This window comes from Mauremys reevesii, linkage group 24, assembly GCF_016161935.1.
Source record: "Mauremys reevesii isolate NIE-2019 linkage group 24, ASM1616193v1, whole genome shotgun sequence".
Classification (NCBI taxonomy): Eukaryota; Metazoa; Chordata; order Testudines; family Geoemydidae; genus Mauremys; species Mauremys reevesii.
In genome coordinates this window covers 9,679,741-9,704,334 of record NC_052646.1, presented here as the reverse complement: position 1 = coordinate 9,704,334, position 24,594 = coordinate 9,679,741, and the positions used below count along the sequence as shown (strand labels likewise).

General features: G+C 58.0%; 1 protein-coding gene across 2 annotated transcripts in view; it reads right to left on the bottom strand.

Annotated features, from left to right (window-relative positions):
- The window catches only part of PEA15 (proliferation and apoptosis adaptor protein 15), a 36,485-nt gene extending 15,478 nt beyond the window's left edge, over positions 1-21,007 (bottom strand). The window contains exon 1 of one of the 2 annotated variants that reach the window (XM_039512825.1): positions 20,853-21,007. The gene's annotated coding sequence lies outside the window, so the exon portion shown is untranslated. Of the gene's footprint in view, positions 1-352; positions 402-20,852 lie in introns of those variants that run through there. The other variant, XM_039512826.1, reaches the window with a different exon arrangement.
- Between the last annotated feature and the right edge of the window lie 3,587 nt (positions 21,008-24,594).

The window sequence follows — 24,594 nt, the reverse complement described above, 5'->3', positions numbered from 1 at the left end:
TCAGCATCACGCTGCCATAGAACCCCAATGGGCCAATCCAACCTTACTGTCACACTGCTCTAGAACACCCACGGGCCAATCCAACCTTATTGTCACACTGCTCTAGAACACCCACAGGCCAATCCAACCTTATTGTCACACTGCTCTAGAACACCAGTGGGCCAATCCAACTTCAGTATCACATTGCTCTAGAACTCGTTGGCCAGTCTGATCTCATTATCAAACAGTTGGGAATTTTCATCATCCAGCCCTTTTTCTACTAATTTAAAGAGCTCATTAGGCAAAAGAGCTAATGTCATCCTGGGAGGCATAAACAGGGGAATCTCGAGGAGGAGCAGAGAGATTATTTTATCTCTATATTTTGCACTGGTGCAACTGCTGCTGGAATCCTGTGTCCGGTTCTGGTGTCCACAGTTCAAGAAGAATATTGATAAATTGGAGAGAGGTCAAAGAAGAGCAACAAGAATGATTAAAGGATTAAAAAAAAGCCCTACAGTGACAGACTGAAAGAGCTCAATCTCTTTAGTTTAACAAAGCAAAGATTAAAAGGTGACCTGATTACATCCTTAAATATCTACACTGGGAACAAGTATGTATAATGGGCTATTCGGTCCAAGGTCGAACACAATCCAATGGCTGGAAGTTGAAGCTAGACACATTCAGACCGGAAATAAAGGGGTAAATTTGTACTGGTAAGAGCAATTAACTGCTGGAACAATTTACCAAGGGCTGTGGTGGATTCTCCATCACTGACCCTTTTAAAATAAAGATGGGATTTTTTTTTCCTAACAGATCTGCTCTAGGAATTAGTTTTGGGAAATTCTCTGGCCCATGTTATCCAGGAGGTCAGGCTAGATGATCACAGTGGTCTCTTCTGGCCTTGGAATCTAGGCATCTTGTCACAGATTTGTTCCCCCAAAAGGTACATGTGAGGGGTTTGAACCCATAGTACCACAAGCAGGAGCCACCTATGCCACCAGGGATCTCACTTCTCTGCTATGTTGCTCAGTTTCTCCATCGATAATGGACACATCCCCACCCCCAGTATAGGGGCTGGGATAATTAATACATATCTATACATAAATCATATTGCAAATTGCCATGTTACAGTGCTCTCACACCTTCTAAGGATCCTGAAGCATTAATGAATGAAGACTCATTCTCCCCCAGGGAAGACAGGTCAGTAAAGAGGTCAGCAAATAAACAGCATCAATAAATACATTGCTCAGTCAATGAACACATTGGCGATTTAATTGCTATCAGTAGCTAAATGTGTTACAGTCGCGGGCTGGATGGATCCATTCCATCCCAGCTAGTCATAATTCCAGTGACTAATGCAATGTGATTTGTTCCTTTGGGGGTGTGCTTGTAATCTATACTCCAATTCTCAGACTGAACTGAGATAAACTCCAAGCACAAGGCTCCCACGGTAACGTTATTTCTAAAACTAGCTGGGAAAGGGGAGAGAAATTCTGTGGTGGGTTTTTTCCCCAAAAAAATCCCACTTTACACCCTGCCCCCCCCCTTTTATTTAATTTTACATTTTCTGTAGCTGGCAGAAAAATGGGGGAGGGAAAATTCACACACACACACACACACACACACACACACCCCTCCCTTCCCCAAAGCTGCACACAATGGAGCCCTCTCTTGCCCAGGGCATTGTACCGCATCACACAGCACTCAAGTCAGGTGACAATAGTAGTGAGTTGCCTTCTTCCAACCCTCAACAAGGAACTTTATGAGAATGAGGAAAACAGGGTCATCCCTCCAGATGATCTGCCTCCGCTTCGAATCTTCCCTGGCCCTGCTACTCAGACTGCTGGCTTCCCCCTGGGGACTGCCAGTCACAGCACAGGTAGCCTCCCAACCAGCGCCTGGACGCTGCTGGGTGTTGAGCCAGGTCTCAGTGGTGCTAGCCAGCGCTTCCTCCTGGCCATTCATGGGCAGAGCCAAGAGGGGCCAAAATCCCTTTGGAGGGCAAGGATGACCTTGGAGAGGTAGATGTGGACTCAATCACCTAGTGGGGGAATGGGGAGTGAGTGGTGGGGGAGCTGGAGTAGATCACATGGACTAGGGGATGCGGTGGCCTTCCCCATGGGGACACTGGGACCTGCAGCATCCCTCACAGCACAGGGCTACACTGGATCTAAAGGGAGATTCTTTATCCGGGCTGCTGGGCACAGACAGACCCTGTGGTTCTTCTTGGCTCTCCAGTTCCCAGCCCACACTGCCCAGTGTCACCACACGGGGGCAGCCTGTGTGCTCAGCTCTGGTGGAAAGGACCCGGGATGGGACGCCTGGGGGAGGCATTCAGCTGGCGCTATGGTGGGCAGGGATTATGGTTCAGTAATAAGACGAGGAGCGGGAGGCCAACCAGACCCTGCAATAGGCAGAGGAAGACCATGAAAGGGCTGCGCCAAGTGACCACCCCCTCCTGCTTCCATTCATACCTTACATGCAAAGTGCTTCCTGAATATGCATGAAGGGGCATGGCTCAGGGAGCCCCATTCACAAAAAGCAGCTCGCACACACCAGCTGGAGGCTGTGATGAGAGTAATAATTTTCTCTCCCCAGCCAGGCTATTTTCTCAGTGGAGTGACAAGGAAAAAGCAAGCAGGAGGTTGGTTTCTGCTTCCTGTTATCCAGCCGGCTTGGGCCCGTCCCCACTAACATCAAACATTTAAATTTGTTCTCCCTGGCTTCGGCCCTGCCCGCATTCCTGAACTGTTCTGCCCCAGCCCCTCCCTCCGGAGAGCAGAGCATTGCCTGGGAGCCAGGACTCCTGGGTTCCACAACACACCTCTCTGGCGAGGGGGCGGAGTCTAATGCTTAAAGCCTCCTGGGTTGTCTAGAGGTTAGAGAAGGGAGACTGGGAGCTAGGACGCCGGGGTTCCTTTCCCAGCTCTTGGGCCTGTCATTCCCCTTCCTGTGCCTCGATTTCCTGCTTCCTAACTTGCAGATAACAAAGAGCTGTGAGCTCCTCAGCTGAAGGGCACTGTAGAAGCACACAAGACTTTGGATTTGCGGGCTAGTGTTCGGCAGCAGCTACACTGGTGAATCTGGTGGGGGGAGGGGGGATCTGCAGCTGAAATGTCTGATTCTCCCCACTCAGAACATCTTCACTTTCTTGGGCAGGCGAGGGTGCAGCGCAGGAGATGGGGGTACTGGAAACAGCACAGCTGCCCTGAGCCTGCGACTGGGGGAGGAAAGGCCCTAGAACAGGGGGGAGATCATGTCTGCAGCTGGCAGGGGAGGGGGATGGATCCCACTGCTGGGCGCATGGATCCAGAGCGCACCAGAAATGCATGGAGGATGCCAGGCAGGCAGACCATTGCGGCTTCTCTGGGGTCGGGGGCAGTTGATTCCCTGTCAGAGACGCTGCCCCACACAGACCCTCTGCAGGTCAGTCTCTCCCCAGCATGTGGTCTCCCCCCCCGCCCCCGGCCTCCTCCCTGTCCCTCCCAAGCCGCTGGGAAACGTGGGGGCTGGTTTGACAGAGCAAATTAAAGTTTGTGGCCCTGGATGAAATGTGAAATGGGCTGAGCGGCCTGACGGGGGGTGGGTGGGGGAGGCATCGGAGAGACCCCCCAGCAGACTGGAAGCAACAGTGGTTGGGTTTCTAGGCGCAAAGAAATCACCATGGCAACTGCCGAGTCCAGCATTATTTTAACCCTGACATCCCCTCCTCACTAGCGAGGTAGGATCAGTTCCCTTCCCTTTGCCTGGAGAGATCCTGGGGCTCCAGGCGCCATCCTCCCCCCTAGCACTGCCAGCCAGGGGGGATTCTCCTTTAGCTCAGGTGTCAGCTTTCCAGCATAGAAGGCCCTGGGGTCACTCCCTGCTACTCCTGGGAAGCTGCGAGCAGCAGCAGGTCTGCTGCAATATTTGCCTCATACATGAGTAGACTAGGGTGGAAGGGTTGAAAAAGGGGTGCGCTACCTCCCACCCCAGGATGCAGGAGGTGGGGGAGGGGAAAGGATGCAGTGGAGAGAGGTGCTTGGAGTGAGTGGGCAGGGATGTTCTGGGTGCTCAGCAGCAGCTGGGAGCGGGGGAGCTTCAGCCAGCCAGCCCCCAGCCACGTGGGGAGAAACACCATTGCATGGAAAGGCTGGCGGGTATAACTGAAGCAGCGCCCCCACCCTGCCCCCATCCCCATCTCTATATCGATGGTCCCTGTTTCTGCACTGCCTGGCAGCAGGGGGTTCGGGGGAGGTACCGACCCAGCTGAGATTCCCAGCGAATTTGGTCCCCTGGAGCGACCCGCTATCCTGAACAGCCCAGCAGGGGGCACCAGCTGTCACAGTTCAAGATTCACCCGCTGCGCGTTCACAGGTGGATCACGGTGCAGGCCCCAGAGATTCCCCCCCACCCTCCGAGTCCTGCCTCCAGCATGATGTGTCTCAGCTGCGGCAGGGACTGTCCGGCCACCCAGGGAGAGACAATGCCCAGCCCAAGAGGGCCCTGATCTCAGCTGGGGCAGGGACCGTCTCTCCCTGCCTGTCTCAGCTGCTGCCATTAGAATGATCTGTGCGCTCCCTTAACGTTAGCACAGCCTGTCGGCTCCACAAGCACAGAGGAGAGGGGACTTCCTGCTTCCCTTTGCCTCCTCCAGCTGGCTGAGCTAACGACCCACCGCATTAATGGGTGACCTAGCATCTGCAAGACAAGCCAACCTTCGACCTCGGCCAGACCCTGCTGGCCACTCCTAGCCAGACACCGAGTCTGCCAGCTGGCTGGTGGCCAGGGGCAGGAGATTTGACCCAGTGGCTGCTGCAGCCGTCTATAAACACAAACGAAAGACGGGCCCACGGCTAAAGCACAGGCCTGGCATTCGCAGCTCTGGGCCTGGCTTGGACCAGGAGGGAGCAAAGGGGCTGGAGGCCAGGACTTTGGGGTTCTTTCCTGATTTTGCCACGACTGGCTGTGTGACCCAGCACAAGTCATTTCACAGCAGGGACCTTTCCACCAAGGTGAGACGGGGCTCCCCACTCCAATCACCCCTGAAATTCTGGCCGCACTGAGATCATGGGCGAACACTCCCACTGATTCACAGATTCCCAGGCCAACAGGAACCACTGTGATCATCCCTCTGACCGGCCTAACTCAGACAATAACCAGTGCCGAGCTTTTAGACAAATATCCCTCTTGATTGAAAGATTGTGGGTGATGCAGAATCCCCCACAACCCTTGGGAAACTGATCCAGTGGTTAATTTCTCTCTGTTAAAAATTTACACCTTATTTCCAGTCTGAATGGGTCTAGCTTCAACTTCCAGCCATTGGATCTGTGTTCGACCTTTCTCGGCTAGATCGAAGAGCCCGTTATTAGGTATTTGTTCCCCAGGTGGATATTTATAGTGTGAGATCCAGTCTCCCCTTCACCTTCTCTTTGTTAAGCTAAACAGACTGAGCTCTGTGGGGCTCTCGCTCTCAGGTGAGTTTCCTCATCCTTTAATAATTTCCGTGGCTCTTCTCTGACCCCCTCTGCAATTTATCGACGTCCTTCTCGAAGAGGGGACTCTAGAACGGGACACAGGACCCCAGCAGCGGTCGCACCAGTGCCAGATACAGAGATAAAATAACCTCTCTGCTCCTACTCACCATTCCCCTGTTTATGCCTCCCCCGCCCAAGAGCACATGAGCTCTTTTGGCCACTGGGAACTCATCTTCAGCTGATTATCCACCTCGATCCCCAAGATCTCTCCCACAGTCCTTGCTTCCCAGGATCGAGTCCCCCATCCGGCTACACTATGTTCCTAGCTGTGTACATTTACACGCAGCCGTATTTAAACGTATTGTTTGCTGCCGCCCACGGACCAAGCGATGCAGATCGCTCTGTCGGTGACCTGCCCTCTTCAGTCACCGCTCCCCAATCTTTGTGTCACCTGCAAACTTTAGCAGGGATGATTTTAGGTTTTCTTCCGGGTCATTGATATAAATGTTCAACAGGGTGAACCGATCCCCGCAGGACCCCGCTGGAAACACACCCGCCCGATGACGATTCCCCAGTTACAATTACATTTTGAGACCAGCTTTTAATCCCTTTAATCTGGGCCGTGTTCATTTTATATCCTTCGCGGGTTTTTTTAATCAAAATGTCAGGCTGCGCCAAGCCCGACGCTGGGTAGGAGGCTCGGGATGTTCTATCTATTGGCTTCGCTGGGAGCAGGATGGGCCAGTCCTCGCACTCATCTTGGCCCACCCTGAGCAGGAAGAAGAGCCCCCCCAGGGGTGGATGGGGACACTGCCTCCCCCCACCCTCGGGACCCCCATCCTGGAGACAGTGGGAATCCCAGCTGCATTCCATACCCCCCCCCCCCCGCCCCTCTTTATCTCCCCTGGACAATCTGCTTAGTGTGGATCACGCGGCCCGGACCTGCCGTGATGGGAATTGCGCTGCTACCAGCTGCCCCCATTTGGGCAGAAGTAATCTCCCGCCTCGTTGCCCTCCTGAATGCCGGCGCTGCCCTAAATACAACGGCTCGGGGGGGCTGGGAGAGAGATGGCAGCTGGGGTGGGGCCTGTGGCTCTGACAGGATGTAGCACAGGAACGGGGACGCAGGAAGCTGGTTTGTAACCAGTGGAAAGAACCCAAACTGTGCTCCTGCTCGTTTCCTTCCTCTCTCCCTCCGCATCTTCCTGTCTTTGTCCCTCGCCGTCCGTCGCTGCACACACAGGTGTGTGAGGAGGGAGGGGGGGCGAGTAATCCTGGGTTCTAGGCCAGCCCTGGGATTCGAGTGGGCGCTGGTGGTTAGAGCAGGTGACAGGGAGTCAGGACTCCTGGGTTCCGTTACTGATTGTGCCCCGGTACAATCACATGCCCAGTCCATGAGAAACATCCTCCTAGTTACTCCTCCTCCAGCCACTAACGCTCTGTATGCAGCAACGGCACCTGCCATTCGAGGTGCTTCAGGTGCTTTGCAAACGTCGTTTTAGGTGTCCAGGGATATAATTATGCAGCTGCTTGGGGGCTGTTCCTTAAATATCCTGCGGCTGGCTTTCTCCAGGCAGGCCCGGGTGATGCAGGCACTTTCTGCGATGTGTCCGTTTCTCTGGAGAGCATCCAGCACCGGAGACAGATCGGTTGTCAGCCCCCAGCAGGCTGTTGATCTCGGAGCTGTTCGGCACAAGTCCCGGATTGGGAGATCACGTCGGGAAAGTCGTTGCTGTCCCACGGGGCAGCTAAGCCCCCTCATTCATATCGCTCCCGCGCCGGGTGGGTCTGTATGTGGATTTAACCACGGCACATGCCCTGCCACCCTTTCAGTTTTGCAGCGAGTTCCGAGATTGAGTCAAAAGGGTTTTTTTTAATCTCTGAAGCAGGAAGAGCTCTTCCTCCAGCTGCTTGTTTACAGATTTGCAGATGAGCATCTGTGGGGCAAACCCACGGCCAGCCGATTGCGGCCAAGGGAAGAACCGATTTAGCCTCGGCGGATTCAGCGACTGTTGGTTGGCTAGGATTATTTCTGGGGGATGCTATGCAGCAGCAGCTAACACAGAGGCTTTTCTAGCCGCGTGAGCTGAAGACATCTCAGACTGGGCGCAGTGCACGGACGAGGGATGAACTGGTGGCTCAGGCACTGGACTAATGCAACTGCCTCTGCCGCCTAAGTCCAAAATTTCGGTGCCACGGAGATCCTCAAAGCCCTTGCGACACTGGTGCCCAAGTTCCCCTCTACCCTGGCTCCCCCATCTGTGACATGGGAGAGCAGTGCTATTGATCTGTAGCTGCCTCAGTCGTGGAGCAGGACCCCTGGGTGCTAGGGGCTGTACAAACACAGTCTCTGCCCCAAGAAGTTGACAGTCTAAGCAATAATTCTCCCCTCTTCACAGGGATTCCAGGAGAGCCGACGAGGTGCTCAGAGATGTGTGTTCGAGCGAGGCGGGAGAACCGGCCCTTTGGCACGTAAAAGGCCACCAGGATGCATTCACTTGAACAGCTCTGGCTGGGCACCCGTGGGGTGCACTGGTCTCAATGAAGCGAGACAATTCCGACTGGAAATGAGGGTCACGTTTTCAACTGTCAGGAGAGCGCCCAGGACCGTGGAGAAGCCGGTGTCTTCAGAACAACCCCCTCCTGGCACTGGCCTCGGACGTAACCCTTGGTGCACATGAGACCTGTGGCAGCAAAGACCGGAGACAACCCAACCAAGTGGAAGCCGGGGAACGACCCCAGATGGGAACATGCGGAGCCTGCGCAAACACGGACTCTCCCTGATGCAGTGACCCCTGCCAGCACCCCATACTCCTGAAGAACCAGTCGAGATAAGGGACACCACCTGGTCTCGGCTGTGGTGTGGTACGACGGAGATCAAGGGAGAATCCACTGTGACCAGGTACGACGGAGATCAAGGGTCACAGTGGATTCTCCATCCCTGGCCAGCTTTAAATCAAGACTGGATGTTTGCCTAGAAGATCTGCTCTGGTTCCAACAGGAATTAACTCAGAGCCGTTCTCTGCCCTGGGTATCCAGGAGGTCAAACTAGATGATCCCAGTGCTCCCTTGACATCAGACTCCCAGCTCAGGGTTCTGTGCCTTGCTCCATGCTGCGTCCCCCGCCCCCCCACAAACACCTGCAAAGAGCAAATCTCCATGGAGGAAAACGCCTCCAGGAACAGCAGAGAGTGTGTTGAGCCAATTCCTCGGCAGGAAGTGCTGGAAGAGCGCCCAGGCCCTGGTGAGGTGCCATCCCAATGGCAAAGCATCATTTGTTACACAACCAATCGCCCCAGAAGCAATTTTTAAAAACAACAAAACGTACTATATGGAAAACAAGCCAACGGCAGCGCACGAGCCGAAAATGCATCATGTGGCTGGCTCGCCCATAGGACAGCGAGGAGTGTCTCTGTGCAGGCTCCCTCCCGCCCCAGTTCTGCTGGTTCCCCTCAATCCCGACCCGCGGAAGTTTGAAATTCCGATAAATAACAGCAAAAATTGTTGCAAGAATGTTTGTTTGTTCTCCATCCAGCTTTGCAAATAACAAGGGAGGTGAAGCAACTCCCGTGAGGTCGCACAGCCAGCCCTGGGTAGTGCTGGCAAGAGAACCCAGGAGTTCTGAGGCCCCAGCAGCCCCTAACCACTGCCCCACGCTGCCTCCTGCATGCCAGCCAGACGTTTGGTGGCCTCTGCAGCCACTGACCATTTGTACACGCTGCCTGCCGCATCATTCCCACGTGTCTCCCCCAAGGCTAGGTCGTAGCAAGGGACATGAGAGCATGAAGCTCAACGCATCCTCTGGGAAGGGAGAGGCTCGGTGCCTGGCCTGGAAGTCAGGAGACCTGGGCTCCATCTGTGCCACTGCCATGCTGGACGGCCTTGGGCAAGTCCCTTCCCCACTCTGTGCCTCAGTTTCCCCTCCCACCTAGATTCCCTTGGGAGACTTTCCCCAGCTTGGGCTAGTTTCCCTCACCCCCTGCTCCTGGTTACAGCACTCAGCAAATCCCTCTCCCTGCCTGCAGACCCTTGTCGTGCCCTCTCTGTCAGCCCCCATCTCCCCCAGCCCATGATCTTGCTCTGGCTCATCTCTTAGCCCACTTCAGCACGTCAATTTTCCTGTTAACAAGGCACCAGCCACAATGCCCTGAGAGCTCCATGGAGCGAAGGCCGGGATTCTACAGCCTGATTCTCAGTCAGCTCCCTACTTGCACCAGAGCAGGAGGCTTCAAGCCACCTTTGCACTCTCCATATTCTAGGGCTATGCAGGGGCCAGCCCAGCCCCCAGCATTAGTTAGAGCAGCCTCGGGGCAGCTCTAATTTACGCTCTGCTCCCCATAGTGCCTCTATGGCCCCAGCAAGCAGAGAACGGGCAGGGCCCAAGGCATTCCAGCCACACCCCCTGTGCTGAGGGTTGGGTGGGTTCAGACATTTCATGCCACCCCAGGGGGATTCTCGGGGGGCCATTTCCAGTCACCACTTGCAGAGGGGCCTGAGTGTGACTGAGGAGCCCCATCACTTGCCCAGCAATGGCCCCCACTAGCCCCTCTGTCTCGCCAGCACAATGTGCTTCCCCTCCGCACTCTGCACGAGGGGGCTGGCAAGGGGCAGGATGCAGGGACCTGAGGGACCCGATGGCTCCCCGATTTCCCCAGCCTCATGGGCGCCTGGGGAGTGCCAGTCACTCCATGCACCCCGGTTCCTTCCGCGCTGCTTCCTGCGGCCCTGCATCCCCCCCACCCCCATCACAGGCTCTTGGCATATCCCCAACCCCCACAGGACCAGAGGCCTCCCAGGGCAGCTGCTTCCTTGCCAGTGTCACAGGGCCCAGAGGGGCAGAGATTTTGGACCCGGGGCTCAGCCACCACCGCCGGGGGGTTTCAGCCCCTTGCAGCCGGGCGGGGGATCTGGCTCAGTGGAATTCCCACTGTAGCAGATGTGGAATGTTTAACCTGACCCTGGACTGAGATCCCCCGTGTCTGCTGAGTGCATTGGCAGGTTCGAGTTTCCTCCCGACAGCTGGAAATAATATCAAGTTGAACAAGGCGACGGAGCCGATTCCCTTTCCCTCTCTCCTCCCACTTTCCCATTCCTTCGCTCTTTCCCCATCTTTCTTTCTTTCCTTCCTCTGATCTCCCTCCATTGTCCTCAGCTCCAAGAAGCAGCACCCCTCGTGCCCTTTTCACACCCACACTGCGTTGTTCCCCCCGCCCCAACACCTCTCCCCACACACAAACACTTTGGATCTAACTTGGCCAATCCATGCAAATCCTCCAGCAAGCGGGGCCCCCCCGGAAATGGAATGGAATGTCCGGTCGGCTGCTGGAGCCATGCAGAAAAGCTCAGGGACACAAACAAAAGACGAGCAGAGTGTGTATGTGTGTGTGGGGGGGGTTGGTGTGTGCCCCAAACAATGGGCCTTTTATTCGGCGATCCCAAGCACCCAAATCCCCAGGACAATGCCAAGTGACTGGCAGCCCTGTACTGCAAGCACAGCATTGACACCCGGAGAGAGAGAGAGGCCTTTCAGAGACAGGCCTGATGGTTAACTGTTTCTGGGACGGCAGTTCGTCCCCAGAGGCAGCCAGTCGCCACACTGCATGCTGGGGAAATTCAGAGGGACAGAACTCAGATCCTCCTGCTCCAAAAGCATGGTCCCCTGCCGGAGAATCACCATCCGCTGTCAGCACTGCGGGGCCTATGACACACAGAGGAGCAGCTCTAATTCATCCAGTAGAGGGCAGTGGGGGTGCACTCATGCACTAGCCCAGCTCAGCAAAGGACTTTGCAATGATGCAGCCACTTTACTCCAAGCACTTTCCAAACATTCCTGAACTAAGCCTGCCAAAGCTGCTGAGCAAGGGGACAAGTATCATCATCCACATGTTGAACGGGAGAGGAAACGGAGTCAGAGGGTGACTCACCCAAGGGTTTGCTGAAAGCCTACAGCAGAATCAGGAATAGAAACCAGTTCTTACCGCCAGCCCCCTGCTCAAGCCACTAGCCCCGCGTCCCCTCCTAGAGCCACTGGGACGCAGGCGTCCTGACTCCTGCTCCTTTGATATAACGATGAGACCACCCTCCCTCCCAGAGATGAGAATAGAGCCTAGATGTTCCTGCCCCCACCCCCTTGCTTTAAACCCTGGGTCCCACTTCCACTGCGAGTCCTGGTCAGAGGAAAATATTTAAAACCAAAGGGGGAACTACACAAAACAGGAAGGGTTTTCCCAGCCCATTTCACCGCAGTTTAAACATGAGCCCGCTGGGCTGGCAAATCCACCCTCTTTGGAACCACTTTGCTCCTTTCTCAGCTCCCACTAGAAATGGATGACAATTTCTGGCCAAAACTTGGGAGGTAAATGCCAAGTCAACCAAACAAATGTTTCGTTCATTTCGTGTCACTTGTACTGAAATTGTTCCCTTCACAACAAAACAAATTTGGGGGTGGGGAGGGGAAGGAGAGAGATTTTTTTAAACTGGTGGGGGGGCGGAAAGGACTTTCAAAATCTCCTTCAGTTTCATTTAGCAAAAATGCAAACCCATCTAGCAATGCTCAACATCGAAATGAATCAGGCTGATTTTTGTCAAAGCAAAAATGTTTTGTTTGACCTAAAATATCAGCTTGGGGGTTTTCTGACTTCTTGTTTCACTGGTAATTTTGAAAATGTTCATTTTCCATCCGACCCAGAACAACTCGCCCCCACCCCCCCACCGATTTTCAAAACGACCAGTGTGTAAGGCGGGGAGGGGGACAAAAAAAAAAGAAAACGATTCACCCAGCTCTAGTGGTCATGACCTGCAGCCTGCAGTTTGCACCTGCAGCCAAGTAATGGCTCCCCAATCTCCCCTTCTTGCCTCCCACCAAGGAAAAATTGGGACAGGTGGTTCAGAGTCTCTCATAGTTTTGATGCCAAAAGAGCCACTTGGGCAGATTTCCCAGCGAGCGACACTGGGGAAGGGCAAAGAAAACACCTGATGTGATCGCCCAACTCTCATTAGTGGGGAAATGGCAAGCCCCTTGGTGGAATATTTTGCTACCAAATCACCAGCAGTATCATGCTTCAGGGCAGAAGCCAAGGGGTCAGGAGGGAACTGACCAGGGCGCAGCAGGTTCTCCCATCACTGCACACTCCTTCCTCTGAAGCGGTTGGTGCCGGCTGGTGCTGGAGACAGGATACCCGGCTAGATGGGCCCATGGCCACAGCATAGCAGTGCAGGGGTGCAGCAGTAGGGGATGCTTTGTGGGGACGGTGGCCCTGAGGCTACATCCGGGGGCTGCCTGTGCCAGCCCCCAGTACTGGCCTCGCTCCTGAGGAGGCTGCACTGCCAGGCCTCACCACGTGTGCCTGGCCTGCAGGGAAGTTGACCAGGCCTTGGTGCCCCTGGGTGGAGGTGTCAGGCTGGTGCTGTGGCAAATCCTTGCCTATACCCCCTCCCCCCGCTGCTCTGGAGGGAGGTGCTAAGCCAGGAGTGGGGTTGCTGCTGGGTTAACCGCCCGTGGGCTGGCTGCCACACATGACTTCATGCTGCTAGAGGAGCCAAGTGGGGGTGGGAGCTGTCAGACATTGGGTCTCCACATCCTCCCCACCACACATGTAATGGTTTCTCCCAGCTGAAGGGCTGGCAATGAAGATAAAAGCCCTACTACTAGTGACAGCTGTTGGGGGAGCCTCCTTTAGCCCGTGGGGTGAGGCTGTGATGCTGAGAGATTGCTGCTTGTCAGGCACAGACCGAGCCGTGCCCCAGGCAGACCTGCAATGCGCACAGCTCGTACTCCAGATGAGCTGCAGGCTGGGAACAGACACACGGGGAGTGTCATTAGGTCTATACACAGAGGGAAGTGGGGGCCAGTGCTGGAGCTGGGAGTCAGGACTCCCGGGTTCCATTCCCAGCTCTGACTTGTTCTGTCACCTTGGGCAAACTCACTGTCTCCCCGTGCCTCAGTTTCTCTCTCTGTAATATGGAAATAATGATATTGGCATCTACCAGAGAGGCCTTCATGACTGTTTCTAAAGCACCGGGAAGTGCTCGGATGACACATGCTGCGGGAACACATGCTGCGTTCTAATCACAGACCCAGCCCTGCCTGGCTGGCGTCCGACGCTTGCACCTGGGAGACATTAGTTAGAGACTCCAGGGGACCAGATCCCGACACACCCTGTCCCCCGGGGACGGGTCTCCAGATCCCGACACACCCTGTCCCCTGGGGACGGGTCTCCAGACAGCCATCCCAGACGAGTGATACACCGGGCAGGGTCAGATGACAGCCCTTAGCGGCAGGTACGAAATACACAGGTCGATCAATAGATCACGTCAAAGGGGTGTGTGGGGATAGACAGATCCATTGCCTCTTCCCCCACACAACAGTCAGCTCTGCTCTTCGATGGGATTAGAAAACACCATCCCTGACGGACAAAGCTGGCACCGTTGCCGCTGAGGCGGGAGAGAATCTGCTGCTAACCCTTCATCTCCGCCAGCCCCCGAGACCTCGCTCTGGAAGGACAGTACCCGCCACACCACTGTGATGGTTACAAAGGGGGTGGGGGGATTCGTTACTGAGGCTGACGGACACAGACAGACCCTGGGGCTCTCGCTGGCTCCCGGCCGATCCCTGGCCGGGTTTAGCAGCCTTGCCAGCAGGGCGAAGGGGGCTGGATTGAGGGGAACGTCTCGGCCATTTCGCGGAGCCTTTGGCCCTCTTCTTGGTCCCTGCCCAGACGCCCGTAAAGTGGAGGCAAGGCCTGTCCTGTCCTAGAATCTCAGGGTTGGAAGGGACCTCAGGAGGTATCTAGTCCGACCCCCTGCTCAGGGCAGGACCAACCCCAGACAGATTTTTACCCCGTTCCCTAAATGGCCCCCTCAAGGATTGAACTCACAACCCTGGGATTAGCAGGCCAGTGCTCAAACCACTAAGCTACCCCACCCCCTTTTAAAGCCTGGCTCCCCAGCACAGGGCCCCCAGAGGCTCCTCTCTGCCTGCACTAGGGAGCTAGGCTTCAGCCTGCCTAGCTAGCACTTCTGGTCACGTGTCATTGCACGGGGCTGGGGGTGCAATTTCACTAGGGTTTGTCCCACCCCCCCAATCCTCAGTGGCCATTTTGGGGCAAAATCCGTGGTCTGGGGTCTGGCAGAGCAGAGGAGCCCCATTCGCTGTTGGGGGAGAGAGCTGCACCATTTCAGCCCAGTCAGGACATGGGGGGGACACCAAGGTCCCAGCGACTCACAAAGAGAGCAAGGTTCATTTTCTGCTAGGCGAGGGTGTGTGTGCGTGTGTGTGCGAGGAGCTTGTCTGTGTAATCAGTGTGGGGGTGGGTGGGGAGTGGGTACACGGCGAGCGTGCGCTGAGTGTGACTGTAGGGGTGATTGCGGTGAGCAGGGAATAGAGGGATCTGTTGGGCGGGGTGTGTCTTGCACATGGGTGTCATGAGCGCGAGTGTGCATGGTTGCGTGTGCAGTTGGGGGTATTGTGCGGGAGGGTGCATGCGTGTGCATGGTGAATGGGGGTGAATGCACCACGCGGGTGGCTGTCCGGATGTGGGTGCTGCACTTGTGGGTGCAGACGCAGTGCATGTGCAGTCAGTGTGTCGTGTGTGCGTCTCCATGGAGGTCAGGGAGGGTGTGTCTCCGGGAGCCTGAGTGTGTGACGAGCATGTTGTGTGTGGAGGCACTTGAGTGTGTGGGCATGTCTGGCAGCAGGAATCAGGCCCAGTTTGGGGAGGGGGGTGTTATGGGTTCAGTGCCCCCTCCCCTCCCTGGCCTTAGCCTCCTTATCGCCCTAAACAGAGCGAGGCTGCATGGAGGGGCCCCCCTGCCTTTCCTCAGTGACCCACCCGGGTCCTGCCCAGAGCATGGGGCAGAGGGGACGGGCCAGTGGGCATCAGGCACTAGGGTCTGCAGGGGGTGGGGGTTGGCTGGGTTTCAGGCAGCGCAATGGGGCACTGGGGATGATGGCAATGCTCCTTCCTCCTTTCCTGGCATCTCCCCTCCCTGCTCAGCGAGGGCAGGGCCCTCTGGCCCTTTCATGCAGTGCTGATGCATCTGCCCTGGTGCTGCCAATACGGGCGGGCTGCACAGCAGAGTTATAGACTGAGATGGGCTGGCAAAGCAGAGCTGAGCAACGCTCCGGGCCCTGGGCACCCTTGGCAGCCATGTCCTCTCAGACCCAGCCCCCATGGGTGCCCCAGGTTCCTCCCCCCAGGACGACTCCTCATCACCCAGACAGCACCAACGTGAAGGTCTCCTGCTGACAATTACACCCAAAACCAGCTCCGGGGGTGGCAGCCGCCATTTCAAACATGGGGGAGAAGGGAACCCAGCAGCCGAGCTCCAAACAGGGGCGGGGACTCCAGCATTGGGGCTGCACGGACAGTGTCCCTAACGTGATTGGTTAGATCAGTGGTTTTCAGCCTTTTCTCATGGTCAGACTCTTACAAAATTGTGAATGGAGGCACAGGCCCCTTTGGAAATCTGCAAACGCCCAGGGGTCCGCAGGCCACAGGTTGAAAACCACTGGGTTAGCTAGATAACTAGAGGAACATTAAAGGGGTGCACGTGGGGATGGGATACAAGGGGATATACGTATATGGAGATGGCTAGACACTGGCAATTCGTGGCTAGAGTCTCAGCCAGCCAAGGATTCACCCCACTAAAGGGAGTGATGGAGGTGCCTGGGAACGAGGAACAGCCCTGCTACCAGTCTGGGACAGGGGGAGACGCAGGGCAGGGAGGTGAGCAAACAGCCAGAGCAACCGATCAGGAGCCGACAGAGGCACTGACAGGGAGGCGGCCGAAGGGACCAACTCCCAAGAGAGAGGAAATGACAAAGCCGTGCGGCTTGTGGGGCTGGCTGCCCGGGGGCTCCATGGACAGCAGAGGGGTCCCAGGAGTGGGGAGCAGAGCCCGGGGCTCACAGAGATAAGGGGCAGGGCACTTGGGCGTGGAGCTTTCGGAAAGGGCAGAGCGATGACAAGGATGATGGGAAACACGGACATTTTGGCTCCCGGATTCCTCCACCATTAAACTCCTGGTGAGATTCTCAACAGTTCCCCCTGTGTTTGCAGCTTCGGACGGTCTGGGTGTGGGTGTGTTTGCAGCTTCGGACGGCCTGGGGGTGGGTGTGTTTGCAGCTTCGGACGGCAGGCATGTGGGCGGGATGGGTGACATGTCTCCCTCTAGTGGCTGGTCAGCGGATGAGGATAAGGCCCTACTACTGCCGCCTGCTAACAGGACTGCTCCTTTAGCTCAAGTTGCTGAAGACCGTGTCTTTAATGCCAAAGGTCCTGTCATGTCCCACAGAGGGGACTGTTATGACAAGTTTGGCACATACAGAGGTACGGTGGGGAGGGCACAGAGCTGGGACTCAGATCTGGATTCTATGCCTGGTTTGCAGGTCACTCTTGGGCAGGTCACTTCCCCTCTCCGGGACTCCGTTTCCCCTCCCATGCTTGTCTGTCTGGTTTATTCAGATTCTTGGGAGCGGGGACTGGGTCTGTGCAGTGCCTTAGGGCTTCGATGGACTGTCAGACACACAGTCAGAACTCCAGCTGGCCTGCAGCAGTTTCTGACGGCGAACACAGACAGTTGGCAATGACAGAAGGGGAAAGGGGGCTGCTCCCAGCAGTCAGACTTCCGAGGGAGTGACTCGTAGCCCACGCGAGAGGATGAGGCTCGGTTTATAGCTGGCTGATCTGCAGGTCCAAGAGTCCAAAAACTGCAGGGCTGGGTAAGACTGCACCCCCTCCCCCAGCCCCCGTCTGCACAAGTACCCGCCCTCCTGGCAAGCGTCACGACAGCAGCGTGCACGTGATTGTGAGTGCACCGGGGCGCAGCCCTAGCCCTGCGGGGTGGGAGAGGAGCCGGCCATCACACTGGGATAGGGACGGGGCAGCAGCCGCATGGGGCCGGGGAAGGGGTTCTCTGCCATGCACCACAGCCCGGGTGCCGATGAGACGTACGGAGGGGATGTGATGAGAGACGCTAGCAATTTCCGATGCGATTGTTTAATCGCCAAAGGCACGAGGGGGTGTGGGCGGGGAAGATGCCTGTGAGGGGAGGAGATTATAGAACAGCAACTTTCTGCTGCCCGTCACATGATGCAGCCCAGCCAACGCCCAATCTGGCCCCTTTCCCCTGCACTCCTTCTCCCCATCTCTTCCCCGCTCCCCCTTGGCCTGACAGCTGGGAAATCTCTCTTTAACCTCCCTCCACAAGCCCACCCCCTGCCCCTTCATTCGGCTCCACACCAGGACGGGGCATCACGACCAGTCTCTGCACAGAGGCCCGGATGGCTGCTCTCGAGGGGTCTCGGCTCAGAGACAAGCAGCCCGGATCCCGGCGCTGGAGTCCATCTGCCAGCTCCTGCCCCATTCAAGCATATGGAGCCGGCTCGAGAACGGCTTTCTGCGCTGCTCAATGGAGCGTGACTGATGAGACCCAGGCTCTGCTTCCTTTCACCCCTTATCCTCAGCAACGCTCCCCTTTCTCCCACGATGGTGGAACCATGCGAGAGGGCTCGGGCTGTCACCCCAGGGGTCACAGCTGCCCTAGGAAGGATACAGCCAGTACCCACCAGTGCAGGGCTGGGAGGCTGGGGAGGGGCTGATGGACCGTGAGCATGGGGTGGGGGAACAAGACGACGAGGGCCCTGTGAACTCTTTTGCTCAGGGTGAGCATGCTCAGGCCAGTGGGTTTCCTAAGTGGTGTGGGGTTTAGGAGCCCCAGTTTGGGGTGCCTTAAAGAGCTCAGATTTTCAGGAACTGCTCCCCGAAAACCTGCATCTCTGCTGACAATTGCAGCCACAGCAACTTTCACTGGTGGGCAGCGGGACAAATGACTCCCCCGCCCCATCCCAGGCTGCCACAGACAGCCAAAGAGCCACCAGAGTAGAGTCTGTGTCAGCTGCCAGGAGAGAGGGGACAGCCCTGGGGGAAAGGCACTGGGTTGTGGAGGGACCCAGGATTTTCAGCACACTGGGTGCAGAAAAGTCGGTTCATGTGCCTGGATAGGAGCGAGGTCTTTAGAAAGCCCAGCCCTGAGCTCCTGGGAGCGCAGCCTGCGCACTCCTGCGGGGCTCCGGTGCAGAGATCAGGCACCAGGGGCACGGCCAGGCTGTGGATAACCGAGGGGCTGGGTTACCTGGCGTCCTGTGCGCACCAGGGCGTCTAGACCAAGAGCTGGAGTCTCATTCTAGACCCAGGCATGTCCACCGCTGGCTGAACAGCTGAGTGTCTGCCGTGGGTGCCTGTGCCAGGAGTGGGTGTGGCGGGGGCATCGCTAGATCTAGGTACACCGGGCCCCAGATTCTGCATCACAGGACAGAGGGGGTTTGTCAATTACAGTTCCTGGCAGAGGGGTCTACAGGGGCCTTGGAGCAAATGAGAACCAGGCCCCACATCTTTCCCCAAAGCCACAACTCAGCCACCCAGCACCAGAGACGTTTCTATCTCAGGGGCTCCTGCTTGGCCGCTCACATGCAGGAGGCAGGAATGGCGGATTCGCAGCAACCAGGGGAGTCCTAGAGGATCAACAATAACAACGCCTCCCGCACCTTTCATCCGAGGGCCTCTAGAAATAGCTCCCTGCCCCCAAGGAGAGCTCAGAATCATCAGCCCGATGTGACAGGCGGGTAAACCGAGGCACAGAGGACATGACATGCCCAAGGCCACGCAGAGAGTCAGCAGCAGAGGCGGGGCTAGAACCCAGGCATCTGACTCCGCCCTGTGCCCTCGCATCCAGACCCTACTCCCCCCTCCAGGGCTGGAGATAGAACCCAGGAGTCCTGACAGCTCCCCCAGATCTAACCCCTGCAGCCCACTGCCTCATACTGACCATGCCTCCAGCAACCCACAGTTGTCGTCTAGTGGCCAGAGATTAGGCACAGTTAGGAGCATCACCCCGGGGTACCTACTGCACTGGGAGTAAACAGCATTAAGGGGCAGACAGAACAGCTGGAAAGTTGGTCTGGGAGCCCACACCCCTATGCTGTGAATGGCACAGTGCCCAGTGCATCCTTTCCCCCAGTTGGCCTGGGGAGCTCAGTCAGGCGGGTTTTCTGCCGGGAAGATGCCGCCGCCACCGCCAAGCTCGCTGTGGGGAGATCTTATTAACAACACCCTTTCCTACCTGGGTTACGGCAGCCGAGAGCAGGGCCCCACTGCGCCAGGCACCGCCCCGGGACAGAGTCCCTGCCCCAAGCAGCTCACAAGTGAAACGACACAGGAGAGACGCTGCCCCCACATTACAGGTGGGGAGATTAAAGGAGTCGGACCAGGTGGCAGAGGCTGGGACAGAACCCAAATCTCCCACAAAGCCAGCAGCCCTTTCCACGCTTCCAGAGGTTCCCACGCTGCCTCCCGGGCTCCCGTCTGTCATGTTGCCCAGAGATTTCCTTTGAAAACAGGTCCCAGGGCAGCCCAAACCTCTGCCCTGAAACAGCCTCCCTTCCCCAGCAGAAAAGAGCCCGATCCAACAGCTTCCATGGTCAGCCACTGAATCACACTGGCGGGCCGTGACATGGCCGTTCCTTGGCGTGGGGATTGCCTGCTTCTGGATTTCACCACTTCCCCTCCGGGCAGCCCCAGCCCTGCAATCCCCTCCTCCCCCTCCAGATCTTTGGGGGGAAGCCCCCTACAGCTGGGCTGGGGCACTAGCAAAGGCAGCCACAGAAACGGAAACTGACTGGGCGGGAGGAGGAATAGGAACCAAGCCCAGGGAGCTGCCAGAACAGAAGCTCTGGTGTTTGGGTCCGGGGATTTGCAGCTCCAGTGGGGTGGGGAGGGACTGGCCTGGTCCCCACGGGAGAGGTAGCAGAAGGGATTTCCCAGGCTCACCAGCTCCCCGGGATAGGAGCGGCATTTGTACAGCGCCGAGCACAAGGCAGGTGGAGCTCCGGGGGCATTACGCTAATACCCAACTCCCGGATGGGGGGGGGGGGCGCGCGCACCAGCTAGGCACAAGGAAGGAGAACCAGGAGCCTGGTGCTTTCGCGGGGTTAGACACACCAATCTTTAACCCTTACAGCGCCGCCTCCAGCGTGTGCTCCCAGCTGTCCCTGGAGCCAGCTCGGCGCTGCTCGGAGACACCCAGAGCCGCTAGGGCGTGAGCGCCGGGCAGGGCTCCCTGGGGGCGACGGGGCCCGAAATCTCGCCCCACGGCGCGCGTGAGGGTCCCGCCCGGGGTGGGGGCGGAGGGGAGCGGCGGCCGGGCGCGTCGGGGTTCATCTGCCCGGCGCAGGGTGGGTCCCTCCCGGCCGGGCGCTCCGGGGAGAGCCAGCGGCTGGCGCGGAGCAGGAGCTGGGAGAGGCCGGGCCCTTTGCCGGGGCGCGATCCGGTGACCGAGCAGGGAACCAGCCCCCGATTCCCCCCGCTCCGCTCCGGGGAAACCTCCCGGGTGCAGCCCGGCCCGGCGGCAGCGACTTACCGGCTCCGGGGCTGGCTCTGGCAGCAGGCGCTGGGGGTGGGCCGGGGCCGGGGCTCGGGGCCGGGGCGGTCCCGCCGCGCTCTGGGCTCTCAGCGCCGGAGGGCGAGCGAGGGAGACGGAGCCTTTGTCTGCATCCTCCTGCCTCGCCGGGCTGGGAGCGCGGAGCGCAGCAGCCTCCGCCAGCCGCTTTAACCCCTCGCCTGCCACGCCCCTGCCACGCGCCGCCTCCCTGCGCCCGCCCCCTCCGCGGAGACAGCGGAGCTCGGGGCTGGCGGCCCCGGGCCCGGGGGGGCGCGCGCGGCTGGTTGGCCCGGGGGGGAGTTGCAAGGGGAGCACGCGGTGCTGGCTGGGATCAGCCCAACCTCCAGCACGTGCCCGCCCGGGGCTTGAGCGACCCAAACCCCGCGGGGTGGCCAAGGGCCGGGGCTAGCGGCGCCCGCCAGAGAGCGACACGGACCCGTTCTCGGGGGAAGGGGCTGAGGTGCAAACTGCAGCTGCAGCAGCATCTCGTTTCGGCAGGGCCCAGACCCAGTGGGGCAGAACCGAAGCCCAAACCGTGACCCAGCTCCGATCCCCGGAGGAGAGAACCTGCCAGTGTCCCAGAAGGGCATTTCCCACCCGCTGGCCACTTGCCATCATCCCTTCACACAGGGCAGTTAGTTACCCCTGTCCGCACTCGTGGGTTTGTTATTGTAGGGTCACCCGGCAATGAGGGGGCCGCACTCGTGGGTTTGTTATTGTAGGGTCACCCGGCAATGAGGGGCCGCACTCGTGGGTTTGTTATTGTAGGGTCACCCGGCAATGAGGGGCCGCACTCGTGGGTTTGTTATTGTAGGGGCACCCGGCAATGAGGGGCTGCACTCGTGGGTTTGTTATTGTAGGGTCACCTGGCAATGAGGGGCTGCACTCGTGGGTTTGTTATTGTAGGGTCACCCGGCAATGAGGGGCTGCACTCACCGGTTTGTTATTGTAGGGTCACTTATGAGTTTCTGCACTGCTGGGCCTGACCCAGGCAGCTGGGAAGTGAAAAAGAAGCATCTAAAGAATGACACAGACTCTGCAACCAGCTGCCAGGAGGTGCAGCTCCCAACCTGGCACCTTCCCCCCTCTTCTGCATCCCTGAGCCTGGCTCCACCCGAGCCTGCTTCCCCCCAACCCTCACAGCCCCTTCATGATTGCAGGAGCCACTCCTGTGTTCCCCACAGGGACAGCCCATCTCACCCTCCTCCCCCGCCACGCCGCCCCACAGGAGGGGCCAGCAAACCGCATCACAATCTGAGCAGTGTAAGAATGAAATCAAGAGGAGGAACTGGGGCCTTTCGCTTCCCCCCCAAGGAGGGGGTGGGGGACTGGAAACATGACGTCAGGGGTTATTTTAGCAAGCAGCTCAGACCCTGTTGGCTTGCCCATCTGGTTGCTGGTGGGGCCCTTGGGCCCAGGCCTGGGCAGTGCCCCTGGCAAGGGCATGACTGTGGGGCCCAGGTTTCTGTCTGAGTTTTGGGGCACCAGGGGAAAGGGAGCGGCCTGGCTGCACTTGCTTCTGCTCTGCAGCACAGGGATCTGCTGCCTTCTCCAGCCAAGGGAGGCCAGAATCAGTTCCTGTGCGGCTGCCAGCTGCAGTTCCTAGACGATGTGAACCCAGAGCTGCAGCTGTTTGGAAGGCTGCCACTGCCGCCCTTGGGAATGGTGTAGGAGGTGCTTGCTATGCAGCACTCCCAGCAGCTCCAGTATCGGCCTGACCCAGCAGGGGGCGAACTGGAGGGAGCAGGGCAGGAGGGCTGGCCAGGAAGGGAGCTCCCAGCTGCTCCAGTCCTGGCCTCCCCCAGCAGGGGGCGCACTGGAGGGAGCAGGGCAGGAGGGCTGGCCAGGAAGGGAGCTCCCAGCAGCTCCAGTCCCGGGCTGTCCCAGCAGGGGGCGCACTGGAGGGAGCAGGGCAGGAGGGCTGGCCAGGAAGGGAGCTCCCAGCAGCTCCAGTCCTGGCCTCTCCCAGCAGGGGGCGCACTGGAGGGAGCAGGGCAGGAGGGCTGGCCAGGAAGGGAGCTCCCAGCAGCTCCAGTCCCAACTTCTTCCAGCAGGGGGTGTTGTGGGCAGTGGGACAGGAATGCATCCAGGGGGCGCATGCAGGGAGATCCGCTAAGCTAAGGGGTAAGGACAGAGCAGCTGGAGCAAAGCCATCGAGGGGTTAAACTCGACCGGGGACATTAACGAGATTCGACCCAAACCAGAGGACCATGTGCCGTAGTTATCTGGGGTTCTGGCCTCTCTCTCTCTCTGTGTCACAGCTGGGTCCCCGGGGGTCTATCCCTGGGGGAGGGTGGGCTGCAGTGCTTGTGTGGGCCATCATCCCTCGGTGGACACCCCGGGGGAGCTGGGTCTCTCTGGGAGCTCCGGGCAGGCCTGCAGCTGGGTGTTGTCTGCTGCCCCTGGCCGCCTGCCGTCTGCGCTCAGGGCTAATCCAGCGGTTCTCAAACTGTGGGTCACGACCCCAAAGTGGGTCATGGCCCCATTTTAATGGGGTCGCCAGGGCTGGCTTAGACTTGCTGCAGCCCAGGGCCAAAGCCCGAGGGATTCAGTCCCGGGGCAGCAGGGCTCAGGTTACAGGACCCCCGCCTGGGGCTGAAGCTCTTGGACTTCAGCTTTGCCCCCCGCCCAACCCACGGCAGTGGGGCTCGGGCCTTGGCTTTGCTCCCCTCCCCTCCCCCCAAGGCGGCAGGGCTCAGGCTTCGGTCCCCCCTCCTGGGGCCATGTAGTAATTTTTGTTGTCAGAAGGGGGTCATGGGGCAATGAAGTTTGAGAATCCCCTGCTTAATCCAACTGCTTAATCCCATCGCCAAGCATTTTCATATGAGAGCATAATGAGACACCCCCTGGCGTCGCCTACTGCCCCGCTATAGCCATCAGCTCAGCCAGCGTCACCCACCCCTGCCCTGGGGATGCTGCTTTCAGCCTAGGGCCGCACAGAGCTTCACAAACACTGCTAGAGCCGCACTGGGAAGTGGGGGAAATTGGTTCTGCCTCCCAACGCTGAAAAAATGCAGCCACCTCTGGGGCGGGGCATGGCGGCTGCTTAACAGCCTCACAACAACTCTGCACCAGGCTCACTCACCCAGCACTAATACGCAGCCACCTCTGGGGCGGGGCATGGCAGCTGCTTAACAGCCTCACAACAATTCTGCACCAGGCTCACTCACCCAGCACTAATATGCAGCCACCTCTGGGGCAGAGCATGACAGCTGCCTAACAGCACAGAACAGTATAACAGTTTAGGAGAAGAAGCGAAGAAGAATCTTGTGTCCAGTGTAAACGTCTGAGCGAATTTACTCTGGCAGAATGTAATGCCCTGGCTGGAGTGCAGCCTAAAACCTCGGTGCTTGTGAAAATGAAGGTGGGAAGGCAGGATCGTGGAGTTATGTGTCTGACCCAGCAGGTCCAGCACCACCGTGGGGTCAGCTCTGACTCAGGGGAGCGCGCCCCCTATTGAGCCCCCTTCCCCATGCCCTGCAGCACAGCACCCCCTAGTGTAGCACTGGGGCATTGGGATCAGCACTCACTGAAGGAGCGAATCTCCTATGAGCCCCCCGCTCTGGTGCCTGCAGCACAGCTAGGGTGACCAGATGTCCTGATTTTACAGGGACAGTCCCGATATTTGGGGCTTTTTTATATATGGGCTTCTATTACCCCCCACCCCGTGTCCTGATTTTTCACATTTGCTATCTGGTCACCCTAAGCACAGCACCCCCCT